Below are 12,665 nucleotides of genomic sequence, written 5' to 3'. Positions count from 1 at the left end.
GTGGCTAAGCCAGGTATGGACTTGTATACCTCCAAACTGCAGGACCACCTGTGCCTCCAGGTGGCTTCCTACATCTGGGCAAACCTGAGGTTATTAAGACTGATAATGGCCCAGCATATATCAGCAAAAAAATTATCATTTTGTTCATTCTATAAAATTTCCCATAAAACAGGCATCCCATATAATTCAATGGGTCAAGCAATTGTGGAAAGAGCCAATCAGACCCTCAAGCAATATTTTCAAAAACTAAAAAGGGGGGAGTTCATATTCTCCCAGCAACTCAATTATGGACCATTCTCTTTATTTTAAATTTTTTGACTGTAGATGCTGGATGGAACCAAACCCCTTGTTGGCAAAAGTGAAGGAGGGGCTGTATGTATTTTTCCTCCAGAAGTTGGTAAACCAATCTGGGTGACAGAGCAGTAGGTAAGGCCAGTGATCCAAGATGAAGACTGCTACACTCCTTCTGTTTCAGGTAACTCTGGTAACAACAACAGAATTATGAGTGATGGGGAGTCTGGTGAGAAAACCCCCACTTTTAATGCCAGTTAGTATTGCATAATACCCAAGGTCCCAAACCTGCTCCTCAGTGTTGGGATGGTGATAGAGATTTTAGTCTTCACCCCACAGTTATGTGGGGAGAATGAATCACTCAAGAGACTGATTGGTTATATTGACTGGATGCAATACGACTATTCAATCCTCTGCTTGCGTTCCTGCCCCATTTTTCTTTGTATTGTGGAATGGCACTTTGGGGCAATATTCTTAATTGTTCTTCCAGGATCTGCAAGCTGAGTAATTGCTGGGGCGGTTCTAATAGAGCTTTGATCATTTGAGTACCTGCTATGATTCCTCTGCTGGTGCTGGTGTCTCAAGAACATCAGGAGATCATCCTTTATTGATAGTGGGCGAACAGCTGCAATTGTTGCTGCTATTGCTGTTGCTGCCACTGTGGCTATGGTTGCTGGAGTTGCCATTTCCCAGACAGTTGTGACTACAGAGATCAACTGTCTGATGGGTTAGCGAGTCCCTGCAGACATGGAGTGCTCTGGACTCTCATATTGGACTTGAACTTTTACATTTAAATTAACAAACTGTGCTTTTGTAAGAACAGGTAGATTCCCTTTGACTCCTGCAACAAGTGTCTTGTACACTATACCTACTAATGTTGTAAATGCTTCTGATATGGTTGAATAGTTTAATGAATGTTTGGGTGGCACTTGCAATTCCTCCTTTTTAAGTTTTACCCTGCAGACAGCTCATCATATTGTTAGTATTAATAGCACATAGGTCCCTGCTGTGTCTGGATCTAGTCAGTAGAATGCCATGGCCCAGTTTGGGTCCAACAATTGTCTGGAATGCTCACTTGTACTGATATTGCTATTGGAGTTATCTGTTTTTGGATTCTCTGCTGCTTTATACGGCAATCCCGCGTATAGCACACTGTCACTCGACAAGTGTTGCTCGGGCTGTCTTCCAGTAATTGGGAAGTGCCCCAAGTCTGGCTGCAGATGCTGCATAGGTCATGAGGGATCCTTATGACAGGCAACTGTCCTGGTATAGAGAGCTCGCCTAAGACAGGGATTAAGATCTCCCATAGATGAGTAAGAGTCTTTATCTGGGGGAGCCCTAAGACAGGGGCTCTCATGTTTTTAAAATAAAAAGGGGGGAATTGTTGGGTTCCTGGAGGACAGACCTTTGCACCCCCACTTTATCTGTTTTGCACTCTTGTGGTTGGTTGAAAACAGGAACAAAAGCAGGAACAATCTGTTGTTTTCAGCAATGTTTCTAAGGATGTTTATCCCTAAGCCACTGAGTTATGATGATGAGCTTCCTGCTTTTGCTGGCTTGGACTCCCCTGCTGAGGACTGTATATACTGTGTGAGAAAGTGGAATAAAAGCTTATCTACAGAACTTGAAGTTGTGTTGTGTGTTAATCCCAATGACCCTTGCTCAGAAGTATGACTGTTGCTGTGCTGGCCTGACAGTCTTGTATGTGGTTTCTGGGAATCTGAACTCAGATCCTCATTCTTATGCAGCAAGTATTTTACTGGCTGAGCCATCTTCCCAGTCTAGTGATTACGTTTTTCATATAAAGGAGTCTATAATTAATAGATAAAACTTGAAAGAAATCTTACAAAACACCTAATGGATTTTAAGTGATGTCCATTTTGATAGTTTATCAGTGTGTTTGGATCCTTATCTCTTCACAACTGACAATACTAAAAGCACTATTAGCCAAGACTTTGACATAGAATCTCACTCTTGTTTTTATTCTAGTAAAGAATTGAAAGAAACCAGATTCAGAAATGCATTGCTTGGTGACAGTCTGTATTGCTTTGTGTTTATAACTTATCCAGTAGCTAGGCTTTTTATCTCAAACCACCATAATCATGTATCATTTAATCTGAAAATTGTAATTTCCATGTCAATGAACAAGTTAAAGAGTTGCTGCATTCTTAGAAGTAATTCTTTGTATACCAAGAACAATTTTTGAAACACAAACTTTAAAACACAAACATCTTTGTTTATGTTGAATCATAGAAAGTAAAAGAATTTGGCAAATTGCAAATGATTTTCAAAACCACCCAGAAGCTGCTCGCATAGCTAATTATCCCGCTATCTTGCTGACTCAGTTACTTCATGAATCATAAAGCAACTTTATTTTCTGTAGTATTTTCTCCAGGTGTTCAAAAAACAGAAGTCACAAACTTAGATGCAATAGTGTTAGGTAACATCCGTTCCTTCTTAATCCTAACTTTTTTGACCCTCACCCAAATAATATTCCATAGCCTCTACAAGAAGTAGCACCCCACCTCTAAGAAAAGTTGTCATTCTAACATATGTGCTTTCCTCACTAATGCTATTGCTAGCAGTAGCATCTACACACAATTACTCTTTACAATCAGCCCGAGTACATGTTAGAAAATGAACAATTTCTAGATCCTGCCCTTAATGTGCAGAATTCAGATCTCACAGAGCAGGACATTTTTCAAAACTGTCTTACCCTGTCTTGGAAAGATTTGACAGTCCTGCTTATGCATTTCTGGATACTATATATCTTGTCAGTGGTTTAAGCATGGGCATTTCTTTGACAAAAGGCCAGTTTTGCCAAGAAGAAAACAAGCACCAAGTGGAGTGTCTTCAGTGCTCAATATTCTCTCAGGAATAGATCGGTGCTGCCTGGAGCAATTGTGTCTCATGTCAACAGTAACCTAAGTTATTTAAATGCCATATTCTACAGCTCTTTGAAGCAGTTGAAGATTACCTATTTATGCAGAATATAATCTCTATATATCAAAGAACCTTATTAGTCTAACTATAAGTATTACAAGCATAGATGACTATTGAACTATATTTCTTAATACCTATATAGCTTAAAGACTAAGACTCCATATTAGAATATTATACCATAATCAATTGTGCAACAAATGAGGACAATGACCTCAAAATGTAAACAATGTATAAGTATCTTGATCAGAGGTAGAAATGGACCTTGCAATATGATAAATATATAACAATATATAAAATATGTTTTAAGCAGAGGTAGAAGCATGCATCCATGCAATATTCAAAATAATTTAACTTTGTATCAATATACAAGAATCTATACCAATGTAATGGCCTATAAATAATAACTTATAAGTAGTCACTCTATTACTCACTATTATTATTAATATGAGTAAGCTCACACTAATCTATTATCCCATCCAATTTTCCCCTTTTTCAAAGAGATGCCTCAGCCTATAAAATTACCACCCCCACCCTCCAACCCTGTATCAATAATAATCAACTCCTAACTGATGTCCCTAACCCTGAGGACAAACTTTGTTGGGAGAGGGGACATTGTCTTCTAAATTATTTCCAGCTGCCATTGGGGTGATGTTCTTACTATGGGATCCTGTGGAAGTAGAATGATGGTTAAGGTTCAAGATTACTGTTTGGTATAATTTCAAATAGTCTCTGAGTATTTGGTAGGGTTTTTCTGAGGTTCCAATTTGAAGGTCTGGCCAAAACGTTGTAAAAAAAAAAAAGGTGCACCATTTCAGCTAACCAACTTGGAACCATCTTGAGCAGCCCAAAACACGTCTTGTAGTAGTGCTATCATCATCATGACATCATATCAAACAGTTGGATTTGCTGTTGTGGGGCCCCAACTTCTTCCTGGAAATGTCAAAGATTACTGCAGGAAAATTCATTGTTCATTGTGGAATATATATATATATATATATATATATATATATATATATATATTCAATGAAATATATATATATTCATATGAAAATATATATTCAATATATATATATTCAATGAAAAGTACAATAGAGACAAAAATAGATAAGAGAAAAAGAAAATTTTTTAAAAAATTATTCTTTCTTTCTATTCCATTTCATGGCTCCTGATATGAGGCAGAAACTCTGAATTTTTATTTTAACAATATGCTTGGATTTAGAAAGGGATAGATCCAGTGTCCAACTCTAAAGCCATCTTTTTATATTCATAAATGTATATTCATACATATATGCAAATGTATATGTTTCAATACCTATATTTACAAATTATATTCATTTTTCTTGATGATCCTTATTGGATAGTTATTTTTTCCTTCTGTCATCATCCAAACATCCAGGGTCTCTTGAATTTTTGAAGATAAGCATTCTTCTGCAAAGACAAGAACAGAACTGTGCCCCAATCCTATATGCTTTCCTTACAACCTATATGGTTGTCACCATTGTGGATGAGCTGTCTTTTCTCTTTTTCAAGAGATTTCTACTTTTCAAACTGAATCTTTATTAATTTTGATGGTATCCATAGTTTTTCTTTTCCTGTGGAAACAAGAGCAAGACCCCTTCCCCAATGGAGCACGTCTCCTGGTTTCCATTGTGAGGTCAGCCCATCCTTGAAATAAACCGATTGATTTAATTCAGGAGACTTTTTGATTATTCAATGTCTCTCTGCTGTTGTTGTCCCTTTCTCATTAGTGTTTAAGAAAATTCAAGGTTAATAAAGTATTATGTGATCTATTTCTGGGGGCATTTCTACCCCTTTCTGTTTGCTTAACATATCCTTTATAGTTCAATTTGATTTTTCTATAAATGCCTGACCTATAGGATTGTGTGGTATACCTGTAATATGCTTAATATTATAATAAGCAAAAAAATGTTTCATCTTCCTAGAGACATGTGCTGGACCATTATCTGTCTTTATTGGTGCAGGTATACCCATGATGGCCATAACTTCTAATAAATGTATGATTACTGAATCAGCCTTTTCTGAGCTTAAAGAAGTTGCCCACTGAAAACCTGAGTAAGTATCAATGGTGTGGTGTACATATTTTAATTTTCTAAATTCTGCAAAGTGGATCACATCCAACACACTTGTCTGCCAGATTTCATTCCTTTGAGTACCCTTTGGGTTAGTCCCTGCAGGTAGTGGTGTTTGGTTATATAAAGAGCAGATTGGTCATCTCTTTATACTCTCCTTAGCTTGTTGCCATGTAATGGAAAAACTCTTTCTTTAAACCTTTGCTATTGACGTGATGTTTTTATGAAATTCTGAGGCCTAGAACACGCTTCCAATCAATAATTGATCAATTTCTGCATTGCTTTGTGCTATAGGACTTGGCAGACCAATATGGGGTTGTATGTGTGTTATGTATATAGGACAAAGCCTATTCCTGATTATGTCTTGCACCTGAATAAAGAATGAAGTTAATTCTGTATCATCTGGTATAAATTCAGTGGTTTCAATATGCAAGATAACTCTTTCTGCATACTGTAAATCAGTAACTATATTAAGAGTTTCATTAAAATTCCTTAGCACCATGAGAATAGCATATACTTCTGCCTTCTGGACAGAATTATAAGGGCTTTATTCCACCTTACTTAATTCTTATGCTTTGTATCCTGCCTTCCCTGATTTGTTTGCATCAGTATAAAAGGTACGGCCTCCAGTTATTAGAGCATCACATGCAATTTGGAGAAGAATCCAAGAAGTTCTCTTTATATGGTTAAGTCTATCACTTTTGGGACAATTGATATTAATTTCTCCCAAAAAATTAGCACAAACTTTTTGCCATGGTTCATGTCTTTTCAAAACTTTTTTATTTGATCAGTAGTAAAAGACATTATATTCTCTGCTGGGTCTATACCTGCTAATTGACAAAGTCTCAATTTACCTTTTATAATTAATTCAGAGATGCTTTCCACATAAGTTTTTATTTTTTTACTTGGTTTACATGGTAAAAAGATCTATTCTAATATGTTTTCATCTGCATTAAAATTCCTGTAGGAGAAATTCTAGAAGGCAATATGACTAGAATACAATTAAGATTTGGATTTACCCCATCTACATGTGCTTCCTGTAATTTTTCCTTAACAATTATCAATTCCTATTCTTCTTCAGCAGTTAATTTTCTGGGACTATTCAAATCTTTTTCACCATCTAAGGTTTTGTTTAAATGAATTATTAGATCAAGTGTTATCCCAACAGCTGATCATAGATTGGAAATGTCTCCTAACAATCTTTGAAAGTCATTAAGAGTCCTCAACTGATCTCTCCTAATTTGTGCCTTTTGTGTCCTAATTTTCTGCAAACCAATTGTATAGCCTTGGTAATTGATAGAGTCTCCTCTCTATATTTTTTCAGGAGCAATCTGTAATCCCTATTTTGGCAAAACTTTCTTTCCTTCTTCAAACATTCTAAAGTATCAATGTTTGAATCAGATAGCAAAATGTCATCCATGTCATAGTAGATTATAGACTAAGGAAATTGCTTATGTATTATTTCCAATGGCTGACTTACAAAATATTGGCACAATGTACGGCTATTGACCGTACCTTGTGGGAGGATAGTCCATTGATCTCTCCTAGTAGGCTGAGAATTATTATAATTAGGAATGTGAAGGCAAAGTTTTTTCTATCCTTTTCTTGTAAAGGTATAGTGAAGAAACAATCTTTCAAATCAATAACTATAAGAGGTCATCCTTTTGGTAATAGAGAAGACAGAGGGATTCCAGATTGTAGAGGGCCCATAGGTTGAATTACCTTTTTGACAACTTTTAGATCTGTCATCATTCTCCATTTACCACATTTCTTTTTTACAACAAATGCAGGAGAATTTCCAGGGCTAGTTGATTCATCAATATGGTGAGCATCTAGTTGCTTTGTACCAGCTGTTCTAAAGTCTGCAAGGTATCGTCAGATAGAGGTCACTGCTTAACCCATATAAGTTTCTTAGCTAACCATTTTAAAGGTAGAGCTATTGGTGCCTCTAAAAATTTGCTAGTTACTTTATGTTCTTGTACAGCCTACATGGCTGGTGACCTTTGTGTGTAGTGCCTTATAAGAAACATGTAAGATAAAGCAATAGACAAGACTTTAGTCACTCAGAAAATAAGGTCTGTAAATTGACAAAAGAGGCTTTATTAAATTAAGAAGTTTTTGTACAGCAAAGGAAATAATTGAGTGAAAAGACAGCCGACAAAACAGGAGAGATATCTCTGCTAACTATGTATCTCATGGAGGACTTACTCAGAGAACATAAAAAAATTAACAAAAAGACAATAAAAAATCAAATGACCAAATTAACGAATGAGTCAATGAAACAGCAATTCTCTAAATAGGAGTGCAAGTTAACAATAAACACATAAAAATGTTCAGTATTATTAGCCATCACAGCAATGCATATTAAAAATATATTGAGATTAAATCTTACTCTAGTCAGAAAATAATTACAGAATGGAGGTAGGAGGGAGAGTGAGAAACATTGTAATAATATTTTAATTAAATAAAATTGAAATTTTTATTAAACAAAAAAGAAAATAAAAACAACTACAAACATTCAGGTAAAAATATACAGAAAAGAGAGTCCTTATACTTTGCTGCTAAGAATGTATATTAGCTTCCATTATAATTGACAAGTTTGGAAAGCAACAAGAGATTCTGTAGTGTACATATATGTGTGTGTATGTATATATATATATATATATATGTGTGTGTGTGTGTGTGTGTGTGTGTGTGTGTGTGTGTGTGTATGTGTATTATGTTATGTTGTATTTGGAAATGTTAATATCACTCAGTCACTCAGTACTTGAAAGAAACAAGTTACCAGAGCTGATGACCTAGGTAGAGTGCTTGCTTAGCTGACACAAAGTCCTGAGTTAAATTCCTGAGCCCTGCATGGTACTGGTCTTGGTAACTTGACATATAATTCCAGCAATTGGGAGTTAGAAGCCCAAGGATTAGAAGTTCACCAAATTATTAGCCAATTAAATTTACAAACTTAGAAAAGGATCATAAAACATGACAACTGGAATTTATCTCAGGGGTGCAGGACTAGTTCAACAATCAGAGATCCACCATAACAACAGGCTAAGGAGGTAAGTCATGGGGTCATTATCAGTAGCTGCCAAAGAAGTGTTTGGTGCCATCTAGGACTCATCTATGAAGAACTCTCAATAAACTATTCACTCACATTAACAACCAGTTTTGAAAACTAGAAAGATTATTTGATCAAACACTTCAAAAGGATAATGTTAGTCAAATGGCCAGTAGACACATGAGAAAGATTAGTAACTATGAAGAAATGTTTATCAAATGCCCAGCAAAATAATCACCACCTACCTAGAAGCATGAACAAAATTAAAATAACTGGTGATATGTGCATGCATGTGGAGGGTTAGTAGTGTTGACTTTCACTGACCTGTGCAGATTGGTGTCTGTGGGATCTGGGGTAAGAAGACCAAAAAGGGTGGAGCAGACTACAGCCTAATGCTGTAGACAACCTTACCGCAGTTTCAGTGTACTTTCATACATTCTCACTGTTATGAGAATGAATGATGGCAGATACCCGAAGACAGTACTGCTTGGAAGAGTTTACTGGATAAGGTGAAAAGGAAAGCCCCCAAAACACTGGATAGACAGCATAAGGAAGACTGTGGAATCTGGGGTATCACAATAGCACAGGACTGCCCAGGATGGGAACAGCTGGAGAGCTTCCATAAGCTGGCTGCCCATGCACGCTTAAGCATTGCCAGGGCATAAAAGAATGAATGAACGAATGACTGCATATACTTTCATATGTGAATGTAACAAAGAAACAATGATCCTAGGAAAACTGTTTGAGTTCAGATAAACATGTAAATAATTGCCAGTAAGCACATAATATATATTAATAAGGCAGCCCTTCTGAATTTTCTCTGAACAGACCAATTTAAATACAATTTGCCTAGTACATACTAAGATGATATCTGGGAAAGAGTGAAAGCAAGGCAGGAGACCATATCCAGATTCAGGGGCCACTGAGGACAGCACTCAGCAATCCTTTCACCAAATTGACTTCTATATTTATGATCTAATAAATTAAACGTAAATGTTTAACACAGGAGTCACAAAATTACATGTAAGAACAATTGAGGAAACAAAATACACTTAGAACAAAAGGCCCCCTGCCTTTCCTCCTTGAGCCTCTCACTGTTCCCCACAGGCCATTATTTTAACCATGTTCTAACAAGTAGTTACAGGCATTAGTGGTAATAAAGTAAAACACCATATAACTACACCAAAAACTTATGGTAGCAAATTATTAACTGCACATAACATGGGAGAGAGGAAGGAAGGCGGGGGAGGAAAGAAACTAGAGTCTATATCAATAACAGAAAATTATTCAGAAGCAGAACTGGTTATTCGTAATTTGAAAACTTCTACAATGTTAACTGTTGTGATTAAGTTCATACCTGATAATGAAGCTTCAAACCACATAAAGCAAAATTTAACTAAATTAAAAAGACATGTAGAAAGTTTCACAATCATACATGGAGGTTGTGACACCTCTTCCTCAGAAATAGAGCAAATAGAACTTTAAAAAGTAATATAAACATATAACATATTAATAAAAGTACCAATTAGAGTGATCAAAGAGACATTCATAAAACAATTCCAAAGTACATCATATGTACTTTTTCAAGTGACATAGGCCCTTTTATCAAAGTTGATTATGAGCTGGATCACAATACAAATCTCTAAATTTAAGAAGGTTAGGGTCAGCAAGATGGCTCAGGAGGTGAAGGCATATGCAGCCACAGCTGAAGACCTGAAGTTGAACCCTGGAACCCACATAGAAAAAGAGAACAACTCCTACAGTGGTCCTGTGATCCCCACACAAGTGCTGTGTCCTGGGTGCTCGCATGGACACTTGTGTGCGTACGCACACACACACACACACAAGCATGCAAACACATGGTAAATACATATATAAACAGTCTTTAAAAATTTAAAGGTGGTTAAATTAACTTCATGTAAAAGTCTGAAGTGTTTTCTTAGTTGTTGAAAATGGATTCTTAATTTTTATTTTATATTAGACTTATATTTTATACATTTTGAAGTAAAAGGAAGTGCACTGGTATTTTTATCTTGAAAGAAATGTCAATTTGCTTTCATGCTGATCATCCTGCTTAGGAACTGTGATCCTGGTGAAACAGACCTAGGACTAGAGTTCTATCATCTTAGCTAGCAGACTGGCCTGTCCCATCTTTGTAATAGGTATTTCAGACTCTAGTTTTTATCTTGACCACCTCTTTCCATTAACAACTTCCAATAGATTTACTTCCAATGCTTAAGACTCAGCAATCGATGACACCAGTCTATAAACTGACCTGTTTCCAGGCCACTTTGTCCCCTCTTTACTTGAGGACAGTGCCTTCCTACTTTACTCTGGATCCCATTGCTCCCTTCTCAGAGTTCCCCCTTCCTTTCTTTGCTTCTCTCTCTCTCTCTCTCTCTTTCTTTGGTACAACCTTAAATATGGGAGAAATAAGAAATCTACTAAGACATTTCTTTTCAGGCAGTCACTCATCTTCAAAGTATGATAACAACTAACAGAATAATCTCTTTGATAGAATTATTAGCAGAAAAACTGCTTATTAAAATTAATGATCTGAAACATATCTTGTAGAGAGTTAAAGTTCTTCTGTTAGCCTCCAACAAAGGTACATGCCTGTAATCTCATGAGTTAGAAGATTGAGGCAGGAGGATTATCATAGTCCAAAGTTAGCCTGAAGAATGGTTTCATTTCCTAAAAACCTCAGAATGTCACATTTACCAGGCACCATAACAGTGACAGAGATCAGTAACTCCGTGACCGAAGTCCTCTCTACAGCATTCATCTGGAGTGGTTTCTAGTGAAACACAAATCACCATGAGCTCTGGATGAACTCAGTGAATCTGTCTCTCAAGGTAAATGTTTGTGCTCAGTTCAGCAGATTGAAGGGTGACTTTCTTCCTCCTTTTGCCTGTCTTTATCTTCATCTCCATTCTGTGTGCTACTGGATGATTAAGCCTGCACAGGAAAAAAAGACATCAGTGATGTCTACTGAGTGATTAAGAAAGAAGGAAAAGCTTAACTCATTCATTCTCTTACAATATTAAACATTAAGATACACCTTATGGCAAATCCCCTTTTAAAGCAATATTATAAAAGAATACTTTATATACAGAAATATAAGCAAATATTATATTGCAACTTATGAATATGTACATAGACATGAATTTGAACAAACATTTCCAAAACTTCCAAACTGAGGTATTGACATTTTGCTAATTCAAAGTTCCTGACACACTCTTCCTTGGTTTTCCTCCCAAAGAAGCAAACACAGCTCTGACAGCTCTCACCATTGGCCTATGGAGTCAGTTACTGAGCTCCACAGGAAGGCAGTGCTTTGAAGAGTTCATCCCTGCATGCTGGTTTGGACTTACCAAAGAATTTATCATCATTTATTCATAAGTTTCTCTGTGAAGTTGAATTCCTTAATTAGGTGACCAACACATATAAATGAGAATTCTTAATTTGTAGTTATCTTTTGATCTCTTTGGCACTCATTTTCTTGGATATATACCTACAAATAAAGGGGGTGGATCATGGAATTGTGGGACTTTAAACCATTACTTTCTGTCATTAGTTAGCTTACCTGTCTACTGCCTCCTTTTTATCTAAAATTATGTCTCAATACCTGAAAATGTAGCCTATTTTAAAATAAAGTCTTTTCATCTATAATTAGTAAAAATGAAACTATATAGGTTGGATAGATTGGGCCCCAGTCCAGTGTAACTGGCATCCATATGAAAAATGAACGAACACATCCATGCATATGAGAAACAAACCTGTGAAGACAAAGGCAAAGACAGAGTTGTGTTTCTTCTGCAAGTCAAGAACCAACAGAGATGCACAGCTCCCGGAAGATAGAAATAGGGAAAGACCTGAGTCTTCCTTCCTGGATTAGAGAACTTTGACCCCAGTGATGACAAACCATAGCACAAAGACACCTGGAGAGTTGAATTGCTCTTCCTTCCTTACAGTTCCATGAAGGAAAGAAACCACTGTGCAGAGTCACAAAGGAGTGGGTCCAGCAACAAGAAAACAGCAAGCTGGAACTGTAGGAAATGGCTCATGTGTGAAAATCAAGGGGTAGGGGTGGGGTAGGGCTCCTGAGGTGTTTAGTCTAAATAACCTTTCAAGACCTGGACATGGTTGTCTTTAGGATTGTATTTCTCACTTTTATGAAAATTAGATTCTTTTCTCATATATCCTGATTTCAGTTCCTCTTCCCTTTAATCCTCCCAGTTCCTCCCCACCTCTGCTCCCAACCAGATCTACTCCCTTTGGATTTC

At 36.6% G+C, this 12,665-nt stretch overlaps 1 protein-coding gene across 1 annotated transcript in view; it reads right to left on the bottom strand.

Annotated features, from left to right (window-relative positions):
* Nucleotides 1-12,665, bottom strand: part of LOC125392707 (cell surface glycoprotein CD200 receptor 2-like) — a 211,600-nt gene that overhangs the window by 30,984 nt on the left and 167,951 nt on the right. The gene's annotated exons all lie outside the window — the stretch shown is intronic.

This window comes from Myodes glareolus, chromosome 2 (assembly GCF_982192425.1).
Source record: "Myodes glareolus chromosome 2, mMyoGla1.1, whole genome shotgun sequence".
Lineage (NCBI taxonomy): Eukaryota > Metazoa > Chordata > Mammalia > Rodentia > Cricetidae > Myodes > Myodes glareolus.
Note: the sequence above shows the minus strand (reverse complement) of the source record. Positions and strands in the feature narration are given on the sequence as shown.